At 42.9% G+C, this 12,458-nt stretch overlaps 1 protein-coding gene across 2 annotated transcripts in view; it reads left to right on the top strand.

Annotated features, from left to right (window-relative positions):
- Positions 1-500: 500 nt before the first annotated feature.
- The window catches only part of LOC138566695 (cytochrome P450 2C20-like), a 454,294-nt gene continuing 442,336 nt past the window's right edge, over positions 501-12,458 (top strand). The window contains exon 1 of one of the 2 annotated variants that reach the window (XM_069644280.1): positions 501-678. The gene's annotated coding sequence lies outside the window, so the exon portion shown is untranslated. The remainder of the gene's footprint in view (positions 679-12,458) is intronic. The other variant, XM_069644281.1, reaches the window with a different exon arrangement.

The following is a 12,458-nucleotide window of genomic DNA, read 5'->3' as shown; positions in this document are numbered from 1 at the left end:
ACGTTTATAGAAGTGGGAAACACCATGCATATACAATCGGGAAAGAAAACAAAAGAGTAATTTTGACGATCAGATGTAATCTTTTTTTAAAAAGTAACACGCTGCATAAAGAGTAAGTGTTGGGGGACGGGGGGAGAGGGTTTACCATGAATTTGAAGGCTTTATTTAAAATAATTGGGGTGGTGTAGGCGTGGTGGGATAGCGAGTGGCTGGGCTTGTGGGGTTGTTGTATGGCCTGTCTCCCCTCGTGGCAAATGCGGTGAAGATTACGATAGGAATAGCAAACTCATTCTCGTTTAAAATGATGTTTTAAAAAATTGAAACAGCAACTGGTAGTTTGTTCAGATTAGTGTTACTCGGGAAAACAAAACATAAAGTCGAGAACTTGGTGTCAAGAACAAATCGAATTAGGTTTCCAGGAAGTGGACGCTACGCAATACCGAGTCATGAAATGCACTCCTCTTTGAAATCCACCTCTTCAAAATAGCACAGGTTCAACCATTCAGATGCCAGGGGCTGCAGTGAGTCCGCCAATCTTGTGACGGGAAGGTAAAGCCCTCCCCTCACCTTTAACGCCTCAACGGAGTTAGTGTCAGATGCCGTGTCATAGTTGCGGCAGGCAAGGGGCTTCCCGGAGTAATGCCAGCGGTTATCTCGAGGCAGCAGTGAACGAAAGAGGTAGATGTCCACAGTTACCCTCAATTTATAAATGAAATCCCTACCCCCCTACCAGTGACCGGAGAGAGGATCACGCGGTTAATAAGGGAGTCACCCAAGCTCTCCTTGGTTTGTCAAACCTTGCGTGGGCTGGTGCAGGATTTGGCGATCTCCAGGGCACGCTCTGATATAGCCGGAAAGGATGGCACTGGAAGGCTGGCAGTGGTAGGGGTAGGGCTGAGGACAACGGGCACATGGGTTGCGAGGATGGGAGAGATCGAAGGCATTGCCCCTGTAACTTAGCGATCGGGGTTCAACATCTTCAATAAAATATCCACTCGGGAGTCGGGAAGGGTGGTGTGGATTTGGGGGCAAGCTTGGGTAAAGCGCTGTGGTCTCAGTGGTGTGTCTTGGCGCTACAGTGGGTGCACTGTTGTGCAGGGGTGAACCTAGGTTCACATTTCGGGGGTGGGGGCACGGGGGTCACGGGGCAACCCTTCACGGGGCAGAGCCTGCCTAAACGTTGGATTTTTCCTGGAGACTCGGGAATTTTAACCATTTCTCCGGGTCTGCAGGAAAGATCCTGGAATCTCAGGAATTTTGGTGGGGGACAGCTTTCACTGATTGTTTTTTTGTTATGCTTGGAGGACTGCGCCCCTGTGGACTCTCTGCCTGACTGGCTTTGTCTCTGCAGCAAGGACTGTAATGCTTCCAGCACATTGGCAAAAAAATGCAGGTGAAGCAAAATAACGCGCGTTTCTTTTGCTTCACCTTTCATTCTTTTTTGCTTTCGTTCTTTTTGCCCGGGTTAGGGTGGACTCAGCCCCACTGAACCACAGCCATCCGGTTTTTAGGCTGGACAACGCACCACTGCACTACATAACCTGATGAAAAACAACTAAGCTGAAATGTCCAATTTCCGTACTCCAAAATTCAGGGAAAACCTTTGTATTGGTTCTTGGAGTTTAAATGTGCACATTTTAACGTGTTGATTTTATGGAAGGCGAATGCAATATGGTTGGTTGTGAAAAGGCAATTTAATTAAACATGCATATTTCAATTTGAACTGAAAATTTCTGATGCAACATCACATTACAACAGAGTTTACCTTTTTTGACAAGTGGGCGGAGTCATGTGAAAATGGTCGGAGTTTTGTGGGACTGTGGGCAGGGCATACATCTCAGGAATTTTGATTTTCAAATGTAGGCAGGAATGGAGAGGCACAAACTTCAGGGTCTGTGGGGGAGGAGCACACTTGTGTGGGTGCATCTAATTTACGCATTCTAATGAGACTATTCTGGTGAAGTTTCAATGTTACAACATCACGAATTCAATTGCCCAAACATGTATGCCTATAACCCGTGCTTAAAGTGGGCCGGGGTCTGCCGGGGCCGGGCCCAGGCAGTCTCCAGAAAGTGGGGCTGAGCCGGGGCCCCCCGTCCCACATAACATTGGCAGGATGCATTATCCCATAATATATGCAGATTAGATCACGGAGCCCGCGGGTTCGCAGAGGGTGAAAGACGCCTCGGGCTCAGTGATCTATGTGCTCTGAGCAGATAGATCACAGAGCCCGAGGTGCCTTTCTCCGTCGGCAAAGCTTTATAAAAGATGCCTTGAACTGTGTACGTTTCAAGCCATCTTTTATAAAGGTAGAAATATTTCTATGTTTATAAAAGACGGCTTGAAACGTGCACAATTCAAGGCATCTTTTATAAAGCTTTGTCGACGGACAAAGCCACCTTGCGGTTTGTTTTGTCCGTCATCAACGCTTTATAAAAGATGCCTTGAATTGTTTACGTGTCAAGCTATCTTTTAGAAACATAGAAACATGTTACAAATATCTATGTTTATAAAAGGTGGCTTGAAAAGTACACAAACCATAGTAAGGTAAGCACACAAGTGTGCGTGAAATACTATGGTTTGTGCACTTTCCAAGCCACCTTTTATAAACATAGAAATATGTAACATTGCTATGTTTATAAAATATGGTTTGAAAAGTACACACACCATAGTAGTACGCATACAAACATATAAATGCTCACATACATTTGTTTGCGCACCTTACTATGATTTGTGCACTTTTAGGCCACGCCCACAATGAAAACCACGCCCCCAAATGAGGGCCCCCCCTCAATTTCTTACCCCACTAAAAGCACTGCCTATAACTACAGCTGCTAACACCATTGAGCTTACTGGGCTCCAGCCCTACTCCTCCCACCGCCCCTCAAATGTGATTGAGGGGCAGGGCCTCCTCAATTCGCAGACAGCTCTTTGTTAGCCAGAGAGATGAGAGAAGACTTTCCTGAAACCGGCGACTTTAAAGTGTTACTGTGTTCATGTTGAGCAATTTATTTGAAGGAGTGCAGCACAACTTTACAGCTGCTAGTTTCAGGAACGGCTTCCCTCACCGTACTGCCTTACACAAATAAAATGCACACATCAACAACACCCCTCCCCACGGATGCGAGCAAAAAAATAACTTTGTGTTTTCACGTCTGAGGGAAGGGGGCTGATATGCATACCTGCTTTTTGTTAGGTAGAGAAGTTTTTCCTGAAAGTGGCAGCCTTGAAGTGTTACTGTGTTCGCGCAGGACAAAGCATTTGCTTAAATGCAGAACATCTTTAAAGCTGCTAGTTTCAAGCAGGGCAGTTTCTAGTCCATTTGGTGTCCAGGGTGAATCACTAAATTGCCAACCCCCACCCTCCTCCCTGTGCTCAGCATGCGCGCCATTTCCCAAACTATATCCTGCAGTTAAGTAACTCCTACCCAACGTCAATAAATCACTGTTATACACATGAAACAGGTTTTATTACATTGTGATTCAAGAACTTTTTATTAAAATAGCTTTTTATTTTTCTAACAATTAGTGTCTATTTTAATTTCTTGTATGTGTGACTTATAAAAGCACATCATTGGCTTTTTGGATCCTTGGCTTCTCTGGTCCATCTTCCAACTGCTCCTTGATTCGCCGCTCTCCTCCGGCTCTTGGCTCCCTTGCATACCTGCCAGGTATTTCCATGTCCTTTGTGACACTGAGCCAGCCCAGTGATTGCCTGTTAATTGCTAGGACTGGTATTTGTTTTCTTCCAATTATAAGTATGGGCCTAGAAGGACCTCCATGCAAAGTGAAAATCCAGGACTGGCTTGTGGCGTCACGCATGGCATGGGCCCTCCACCTGGCAGCAAGGCCCTAATGAGTTGCTCTGCTTTTCTGGCACCCCTCTGGTCTTGACTCCTTTGTGAGTCACTATTTTCTGCTCAGTCGCTCTTCTGGTCTTGGGGAAACTGGTTGATCGCTCTGGTCCTTGGTTGATGTGGCCCATCACCCCTCTGGTTATTGGCTCCCTCATGAGTTGCGCCTCTAGTTAATCACTCCTCACATTTTGATGTAATCATAAAATACCTGGGTGGTTACCGAGGATAATGTTTGGCAAAATTAGGGAAGAATAGTGTGTTTACAAAGCATCCACTTGTACTCCCCCAAGTGAACAAGCCAAGTACCAGGTGCTATGGCAGTACTGGCAAAAGGACTCAGTCGTCTGGTTCACGCTACAGTTGTCCTGTCAATGTACTAAGCAAGAAGGAAACGCTTTTAGCTCTCTTTAACCAAGCCTTAAAAACAAACTTTGCACTCGAAGCGCATGCCAGTGTTTTTTCAGAGCAGTGTTCTGAGAGTTAATGACTTAATTTTAGCTGGAAGTAGTAAAAATGTCTTAACCAGGTCTGCTTTCAGCCAATCGATGTATAAGCACTGTGTCCATCAGCGAAGTCCTGTTAAAAACATTGGCAAAGCCAACAGTTTTTGGCTTGTGTATATGTTTTAGGCATTGGGTGTTCAACCTTTCTTTGCACACTTTACTAGGAGACTATCAATTGGGCAGGCTACTTGCAGCACAAAGTGAACTTCAATTCGTGTGCAGCCTGATGCTATGTGTGTGTGGGCACCATCAGTCATCCCAGGTCGCTTCTTAGCTTTCAACACTGTTGACTATAGGGCATTACTAAAGGTTCTATTCATCAACATGGAAAACTAGGGGCTACTTTTTAAAATGGGTTTCATCTCCCTAAAATGGATGCTCAATTCGCGCAGATGCATCCTCTCAAGCTGGGACCGCATTACTGTGGAGTAGATTATAGTGTATCCCATGGGTCAATAACACCCATGCTATTCAACATGCATATTTTAAGTGAAATCATTGGAAGACTGAATTTTTGTGGATAGGTTCACCTTCTTTTACTTATTCAAAATGTAACTGTTTTTTTTTTGTTTGCCATGCTCACATAGGTAATCCGCATTTATTTTTATTTTTTCTGTTCACTTTTAGATTCTGCATGAAACGTATGCCCCCTTGTTTTAGGGAACAAAATATAAGCCATGGGGAAGTTACCTCCTAACATGATTGAAAAAGGAATTAACTTCCCGTGGCTTGTTGTTTCTTCACTTCACCCGCTGTGGCGCCGAGTCTGATGTTGACCCCTGCTACTACTGAAATTTAGCAGCAGGGGTCCAGGCGCCGCAGAGGGATTGAAAGGAAGAAGGCTGGCGGGCCAGGGATGTCAACTGGAGGTCGTTTGTGCGCGATTGCTCGAGTAGCTGATGTGCTCACGTTAGATGCCGGGGCAGACACCTAACGTGAGCACATCAGAGGCAGCGCCAGCACCTGCTCTGCTGCCTCTTCTCGAGCAATCATGCACAGCCCAGGACAATTGAGCTCGCCCCACGGCGAATGCGCCCCCAGGGCAAGTCGAGCCCTCACCAGTGTGGGCTATTGCGCCCCCGGGCCATTGCGCCCCGGGCAGTCGCCTGCCTTGCCCGGGCCAAGAAACGAGCCTGGTTTCAAGAAGGGCTTCCAACGCCTCTCTGCTTCAGAAAAATCAAATGGGCTTATCAGCACCATCCCCACAGATATGACAAAAACATATGACAATGTTAAGAGCTCTTTTACATCTGAGGGTAGGGGCTGGTGGTGTGCACACTTGCTTTTTATTAGGCAGAGGCACAAGGGAAACCTTTTCTGAAACTAGCAGTGCTAAGGGGTGTTGCATGTTAGTGGATTATGTATGTGTGAGGAGTGAGTGTGTGTGAAGCGATGCATGCTATAAGTGGATGGGTGCACATGTAAATGAGCAAGTGTATTGTGAATGGGATGTTTAAATGAGTGAGTGAATGTGTAATTGTCTGTGTGTGCGCTTATGTGTAATGCTGTGCTGAGGAACTGATTCTGGCGGGTAGAGGGTGGGAGGTGTGGGTGTGTGGTGTTTGGTGGGAGAGGGACGAGTAGGGAAAGAGGATTTCACTAAGCATATTTTAGTGGAGATCCATAATAAAGTAAGTATGAGGTGTTATGTGGCTAGAATGGCCTTTTGGTGCAGGCAGCCATTTATTACAGTGGCATTACTTTTTTTTTTACTGGGCATCTGTAACAAAGTAGGCATGACATGGCTAGACTGGTGTTTTGGTACATCCAGCCTAGTAATTTTTTCTGTAGCTTGACATTTTTTACTGGGATGGACATATTTTCTTATAGTATAATTACTGGTATTATGCGCAAAGCAAATATGAGTATGTTCATATATGGTAATATTGGCATATTTTGGTGCAGCCAGGGTGGAAATGTATAGGCACAACAGCGTGAAAATGTTTTTATACTTTCATACAATGGCATAATTAATAGAAATGTATTGTTTGTTTCTCATGTGGAATTCGGATTAGTGGCATCATGTACTTCTGCTGCTTGTTACTTTTCTTAAAGGGTGATGCCTGATCGGATACCTAGGCTTTAGATTTAAAAATTATCAAAGCAACTAACTGTGTATGTTATCTTTAAATCCAATCACTTTGTCATTCTCACTGGCATATTGCATTTTAAAATGCACCATTTGATACTTGGGCCCCATGCCAGATAACGCTTGGAGTAGAACAGATGGGACAGGGCTCAGAAATTGCCCTGCCCAGTTTCTGAAATGGCCCCTCCCATCACCATTTAGCCTCCCAAAAATGCAGGTTTTGTTGCGCCCCTGACGGTAGTAATTGCATGGCCTTTGTTAACAGCAAAGCCCAGGCACAGTTAAATGTCTGTGTACTGCCATAGCTCTGTAGGTCAGCCAGTTCAAGTCCACATAGCCCAAAATGTCATGAGGTGGTAAGGGGGGTGGGCGTCTACAGCTTGATCTGCTTAATGGTTTTGTGCCACTGCTGCTTGGCAATGTACAAGGGCTGGTTGGGTTTGTTTTCTGCTGTTACTTTGAACCAAAGCAACGGAATTCACAACTTTAGTGTATACCTTTTGGGTCAGATAAAGGGGCATTTCAAAGTGCCAATTCAAATGCAATGAGGGGGCATTTGGACTGGTAAAATATTTAAAATAAGACAGATTGAAATCTAGTGCTAGTGTGCAGTAGCACCTGGAGCATATCAAGTGCTGGATGGGATTACTACAATAACTGATTTCAGGCCCAAATAACCAGACAGACTCAAAGAATATGGCAAAGTACTACTTTAATATCAGTTCAATAAAGTATGGACATTTGGCAAGGATAACAAGTCATTGCTGACACACTCTCAAATACATTTCAGTTACACAAAGGCTTTATACATCAATCTACGTCAGCTATGACGTCATTCTATGTGGCAAATAGCAAACAACTATCGAGCGGAGGGGCAGGTTAAGGGAACATATAAACCTATAGCTAATTTAGGTGTTAGTAACATCATTGGCTGCCCCATATCAAGTAGGTACACCTGGAACAACCCCTAACTACGTATAATACAGATAATATGAGAATAACAGCAGCAAATTGGCTTCTGCAACAATGTATAGTCCATCATAACATAGACCATCTCGACTGGTTGGCACCTAAGCAAAACAAAAGCCAGGTGTGGGGAACAACATCAAAAAACTGCTCACTTGGCCAATTAGACTACCATCTCTCATCAGTTAGGCCCTAAACCAAGGCCTCTTCTTTGCAGTTGACCTTGCTGCCTCTTCTGTTCTCCAGAACTTTAAAGGGAGTGAAGGTACATTACTATCTTCATCTGGAGCCTTATGAATAGGTCTTGTTTTCTGGTCTTGCACCACGTGTGAGGTGACCATGATTTATTCATTCTGTCTGCCTATTTAGTGTTATTTGATTCAATTATACTGGGTGTTATTACTCTTCTTGGTATCTGGAGACTTGGTTGCTCCATCTTGTATATGTGTTCTGCAACTTTAATTGTCCAAAGTTTGGCACACGTAAGTGTTTACTCTTTTGCCTAATCCAGGAGAAATATGTCTTACATACATCGCTTATCCTCTTCGACTCCTTTCATGCTTTGCAATTATTCCTGCTGCAGCATCCTTGATACTTGGCCCAAAAAAATTATTTGTTCTTGCATGTATCTGTATTCCAGTGCCTGTCAGCTCTGCAGCCTTGGCCACTCTCCGTGGAGTTTTTAGCTTACTATTATACAAAACCGATGTCCATCGTCTCATCATGGTTGCTTTACCCGCGTTACATTTTCTACTGTAGCAAGCTTCTATAAGTCTCATCGACCTTGCATTTCTGCATATAGACATCTACTGCATTTCTTCTGACTTATCTTCTCAATATATATGATTTCTTCACATTTGCATATGCGTTCACTTTGTTACTTGGGTCACATCTTCATTCTTTACGTATTCATATATCGATTTAGTGCGCCATTGTCTCTTCTCTTCATGATGTCATTTTATATCTATCAGGCATTACTTATAGTTCTTCTATGTCCCGAGGTGTCTGCAGACTTCCTCTTACCACTTCAGTTCAAGGGTACATGCAGTATGGTTGTCTGAGCAAATAATGTCTTCCATATCTTCGATGCGGTATTGCAATGATATCAGTTGTCATGCATAGTGCTTTCTTGCTGCTCTTCCAATGTGACGGATGTGAGGGGGTGAGCTCCATGAGTGACGTGTACATCTGCTTCTCTACATTCCCCCCTCTGGTCGAGTCCTCAACCCCCTCCTTAATCTTCTTTGCCTTCTATTCACACTGGTTACTTCGGAATCCATATCTTTGTAACCCCCCCCTCTTAGGTCACCTGCATCCCTTATGTGTTCATCCACACTCATGTCATATGGCAACCCTCCCCAGTCGCAAGAATATAGATTTATTAATTTATTTAAACCAAATTTGACAAACAGACTAACATCAGACACAAATAGCGTGGCAAACCAAGAACAAAACTGACTTCCACAATGGCACCAACATAGAGCTAATACTGAGATATGCAGTCACAACTTCCCGCAGCTTTCTTTTCAAATCACCCACCAATACAGAAAAAGAACAATTCAAGACACACATTGCTTACTGATTTGGTTATAATACTTTTCTCCCAGCAACCCCCACCCTCCAACCATCAATTAGACTTGACCCCTCTGAATTCAAGGCCAGTGGCAGAAAGTGGGAACACAATGGGAAAATTATTTTGGGATTCTGATAAAATGCACTTTTTGGAAAAAGGGATTTAAGGGGCAAAATTGTTTTTTAAACAAAAAAAACGTATTACCACAGATGCAATATGAGGGAAAGAAAAGCAATGGGAAAATTAATTTTGTAACACCTGAAAAGAACAGGCAGGGCTTTGTGGTTTGGGTCAGAACACAATGGGAACAAAGAGGCAATTTTGTTGGCACCCTCCACACTCACATGGAAACAGGGTTTTGGGATTAATTCTTTTGGCAAATCTTTATGTCTATACCAGCTCAAAACATTCTGGGAACAGCTTGTTAGTTTTGAATGCCAACAAAACACATCCCGTGATTTCCTTAGCGGAATTAATTAATTAACTTTAATTAAATATGCTAAGGATCTCCACGGACACACATAATATTTTGCTATGGGGAAATAACTAAAACAATGCTTGAAAATGCAGGGCATACACAATCTATGGCTTTCGGGATAGTTCTACTTACAGGAGAGGAATTTCTAATGGACATTAGGGAACAGTAGGGCACCTCTGGGACAGCAATGGTGTCAGTCAAGCATAGTCCTCTCTGGCTCCTGCAAGGGTTCCCAGTCAGCTTCTATGTCTCCTGGCCCCTGTCTCCAATGCAAGATTTGGGGCCTCCCTGCTTGGATGTTTCTCACAACAGTGCAACAGCAGGTTACCTCCCAGAATAAATGTAAAAAAGCCCAGTTCTAATGCTAACTTGTCATGATTCCTGGGAAAGGAATTGGTTGTTTTTTTCTACCCACCTCCCACCTGTGTGCTAATAGGACAAGGAGATGAGGTGTTTGAGTTAGGAAAGTTGTGGGAGTGGAAAGCGTTGTCATCCCAAACTGAAATGCTCGGCCTGTTTAGACTCTGAAAATGTACCAACATGGCAAGTACCCTAATTTTTAAAATCTTTACATGTATGAATATATTTTTAAGAACTACATTTTAAGGCATATCAGATGATGCTAATCTAAAGTCAGCAAGCCCTTCCTATGTAGAGATACAGTTTTTCTTTGTTTACTCAGGAGCTGTATCAGTTAAAAATATGCCACTTCATTGTTCCCATGTTAATTTTATCCTTCACCCTCACACCATCTTTCAAATCTCTTGGAATCAAGGGAAGGTCTACATCAAATTTTCATTAATAAATTTAGTTATGTTTATCACACAAAAATCGTTTTAGCATAGTTCAAAGAGGGTTACTGTCACCTTTAATAAAAGTCTGGAATGACCGTTGTGGCATATATGCTGCCCTTTTTATGCAATAATATGTAATTTTCCATTAACTAAACTCCAGTCTTTTCTTTATTCACTTTCAGTTCAATTTCCAAGCATGTTATCAGCCACAGACTGGCTCATGTTTATCTTCGCCCCTCCCTTCATGACCTTTAATGGACCTGGCTGCAACTCTAATGGACATTTTAGGGGAGCTGTGACCTCAGGGTTACTTCTGCTGAAACAACAGGCATGGCCTTATCTGTTTGCACGTGGTTTAAATCTAGGCAGTGTATTTCTTTCTATATTTTTAAGCAATGACCCTGATTGATGGTTGACAACCAGACCTCCATCTCCAAGACCAGCAGAGGAAAGGTCTTGGAGGTTAAGTTTCATCTCCAGGAGAAATGACCGGCTGCATGTAAAATTCTGCAAGAAATGGCTTTTAAACTCACACACAATGCATTGTACACGACATTTTATAAGGCACCTGAGCCTTATATCCATGTTTAATGTACTTCATAATCTCACAGTTGCAAAATAGATCAGTATTACTTCTGAATTGTCCATATGTATAGGGCAGTTATATGAGAAAACCATGTTCAAACTCTGAATGTCCAGTAGCCACTTCTCACTGCATACGTCATTTGAATGAGCAAAAAGGAAGTTCTTTTATTTCTCACAATTGCAATGAGCTCGGTTTCACTTGAGATGACTGGAGCACAATCTGGTATTACTTGGAAGATAATGCACACACTGCTGTCTGTCTCTTTAAGTAAAAGTGCAGCTCTGCATGAATTCAGTAAAACAGCATTGTCAGCCACATACCTTTCGTTTCCTTGCTGAAATGCATTGCGCATATATTTGCACTTATGGGATTTAAGCCCACTTTCTTTCCTTTGCGATTTAGACCGGTTTTTGGTTCAATGGGCCTCATGTCTGACATAACCATTTATGTGCTGGCCTTATACTTCAATGGGACTTCCCAAATCACTCTGGCCTCTTTTTTCTGGCATTCAGGGCCTATGTTTCACCCCACAATTGTAGTTCCCACCTGGTGATTTGTAACTACTTGTTCACTGCAGTTTGAATCATTCGCATGCATATCGCAGTTCAAATATTTGCTGTTCTGCTGAACAATCTGTGGTCATCGGACTGTGATGGTAGGCTTCTATTGATTTTGCCGAGAAATTGTCTCTCTCTTCTGTCTTGCAAGGCTAAGCGACCTCTACTTCCTTTGGTGTGCATCCATTTTCGGAAAACTGTCTAGGTGGAGATCACTTTGGGGAATCACCAACGCAGGAACATGTATGATCACTATAGAACATATTCCTTTCTCAATATTTACATAGCTGCAAATAAGTTTTGGATCCAAAGGCCAAATGGTGGTCCATTAGCACATTAGTTCCTCCATTCATTCATGGCACATCAATTATTTGCTTGCATCCTTTATTTTCTCCAACTGTGGTTAAACCCCTGTTTCTGAAACACAGTGTTGCATTCTTCATTGGTAGTATGGACATGGTCCTGCTTCATTTTCAACCCATGTTAATAATTTCAAATACTTACCCCATTCTTTTAGGCGTTCATAATTCATTATTTGCACTACTTGTACTGGTGCTGCCATCCGTAAGTGTGCACTGCATGCTAACATTCAGTCTTCCCATCCTGTACTTGTGGCAGTTCATCCATATACCAATAGCTGAGGCCTCTCTCAGCATGCTGGCATTCCTGGTGTTTCCCATACATCTGCACAACCCAGTCTTTTTGTTCAACAGTCCTAATGTATTCTCCAGTCATACCACTGAATGAACATAGGAGCATTCTACCTTTCCAATCTAGTTCTTTTTCTATTTTCTTTGTTTTTATGTAACCATCTTCATATGGACACATTGGTTTCGACATCCATCGTAGGGTTACCCATCTTTCTTGATATTGTCCTCTTGTTGTGGATGCTGCTAAATGAGTATCTTATATAATGCAAGAGCCCCATTCCATTAAATTCAATCACTCAGTTTCTGTCACTTTTATAAACCACACTTTTATAACTGAAATTGTAATATTATTGCAATGATGATCCTACAAATAGAAGGACTGTTTTTAGGATTTCCAAAAAATTTG

This window comes from Ambystoma mexicanum, chromosome 2p (genome assembly GCF_040938575.1).
Source record: "Ambystoma mexicanum isolate Mex_15411 chromosome 2p, UKY_AmexF1_1, whole genome shotgun sequence".
In the NCBI taxonomy this organism is placed as follows: domain Eukaryota; kingdom Metazoa; phylum Chordata; class Amphibia; order Caudata; family Ambystomatidae; genus Ambystoma; species Ambystoma mexicanum.
The sequence above is the reverse complement of the archived record's forward strand: the minus strand, read 5'-3'. Positions and strand labels throughout refer to the sequence as shown.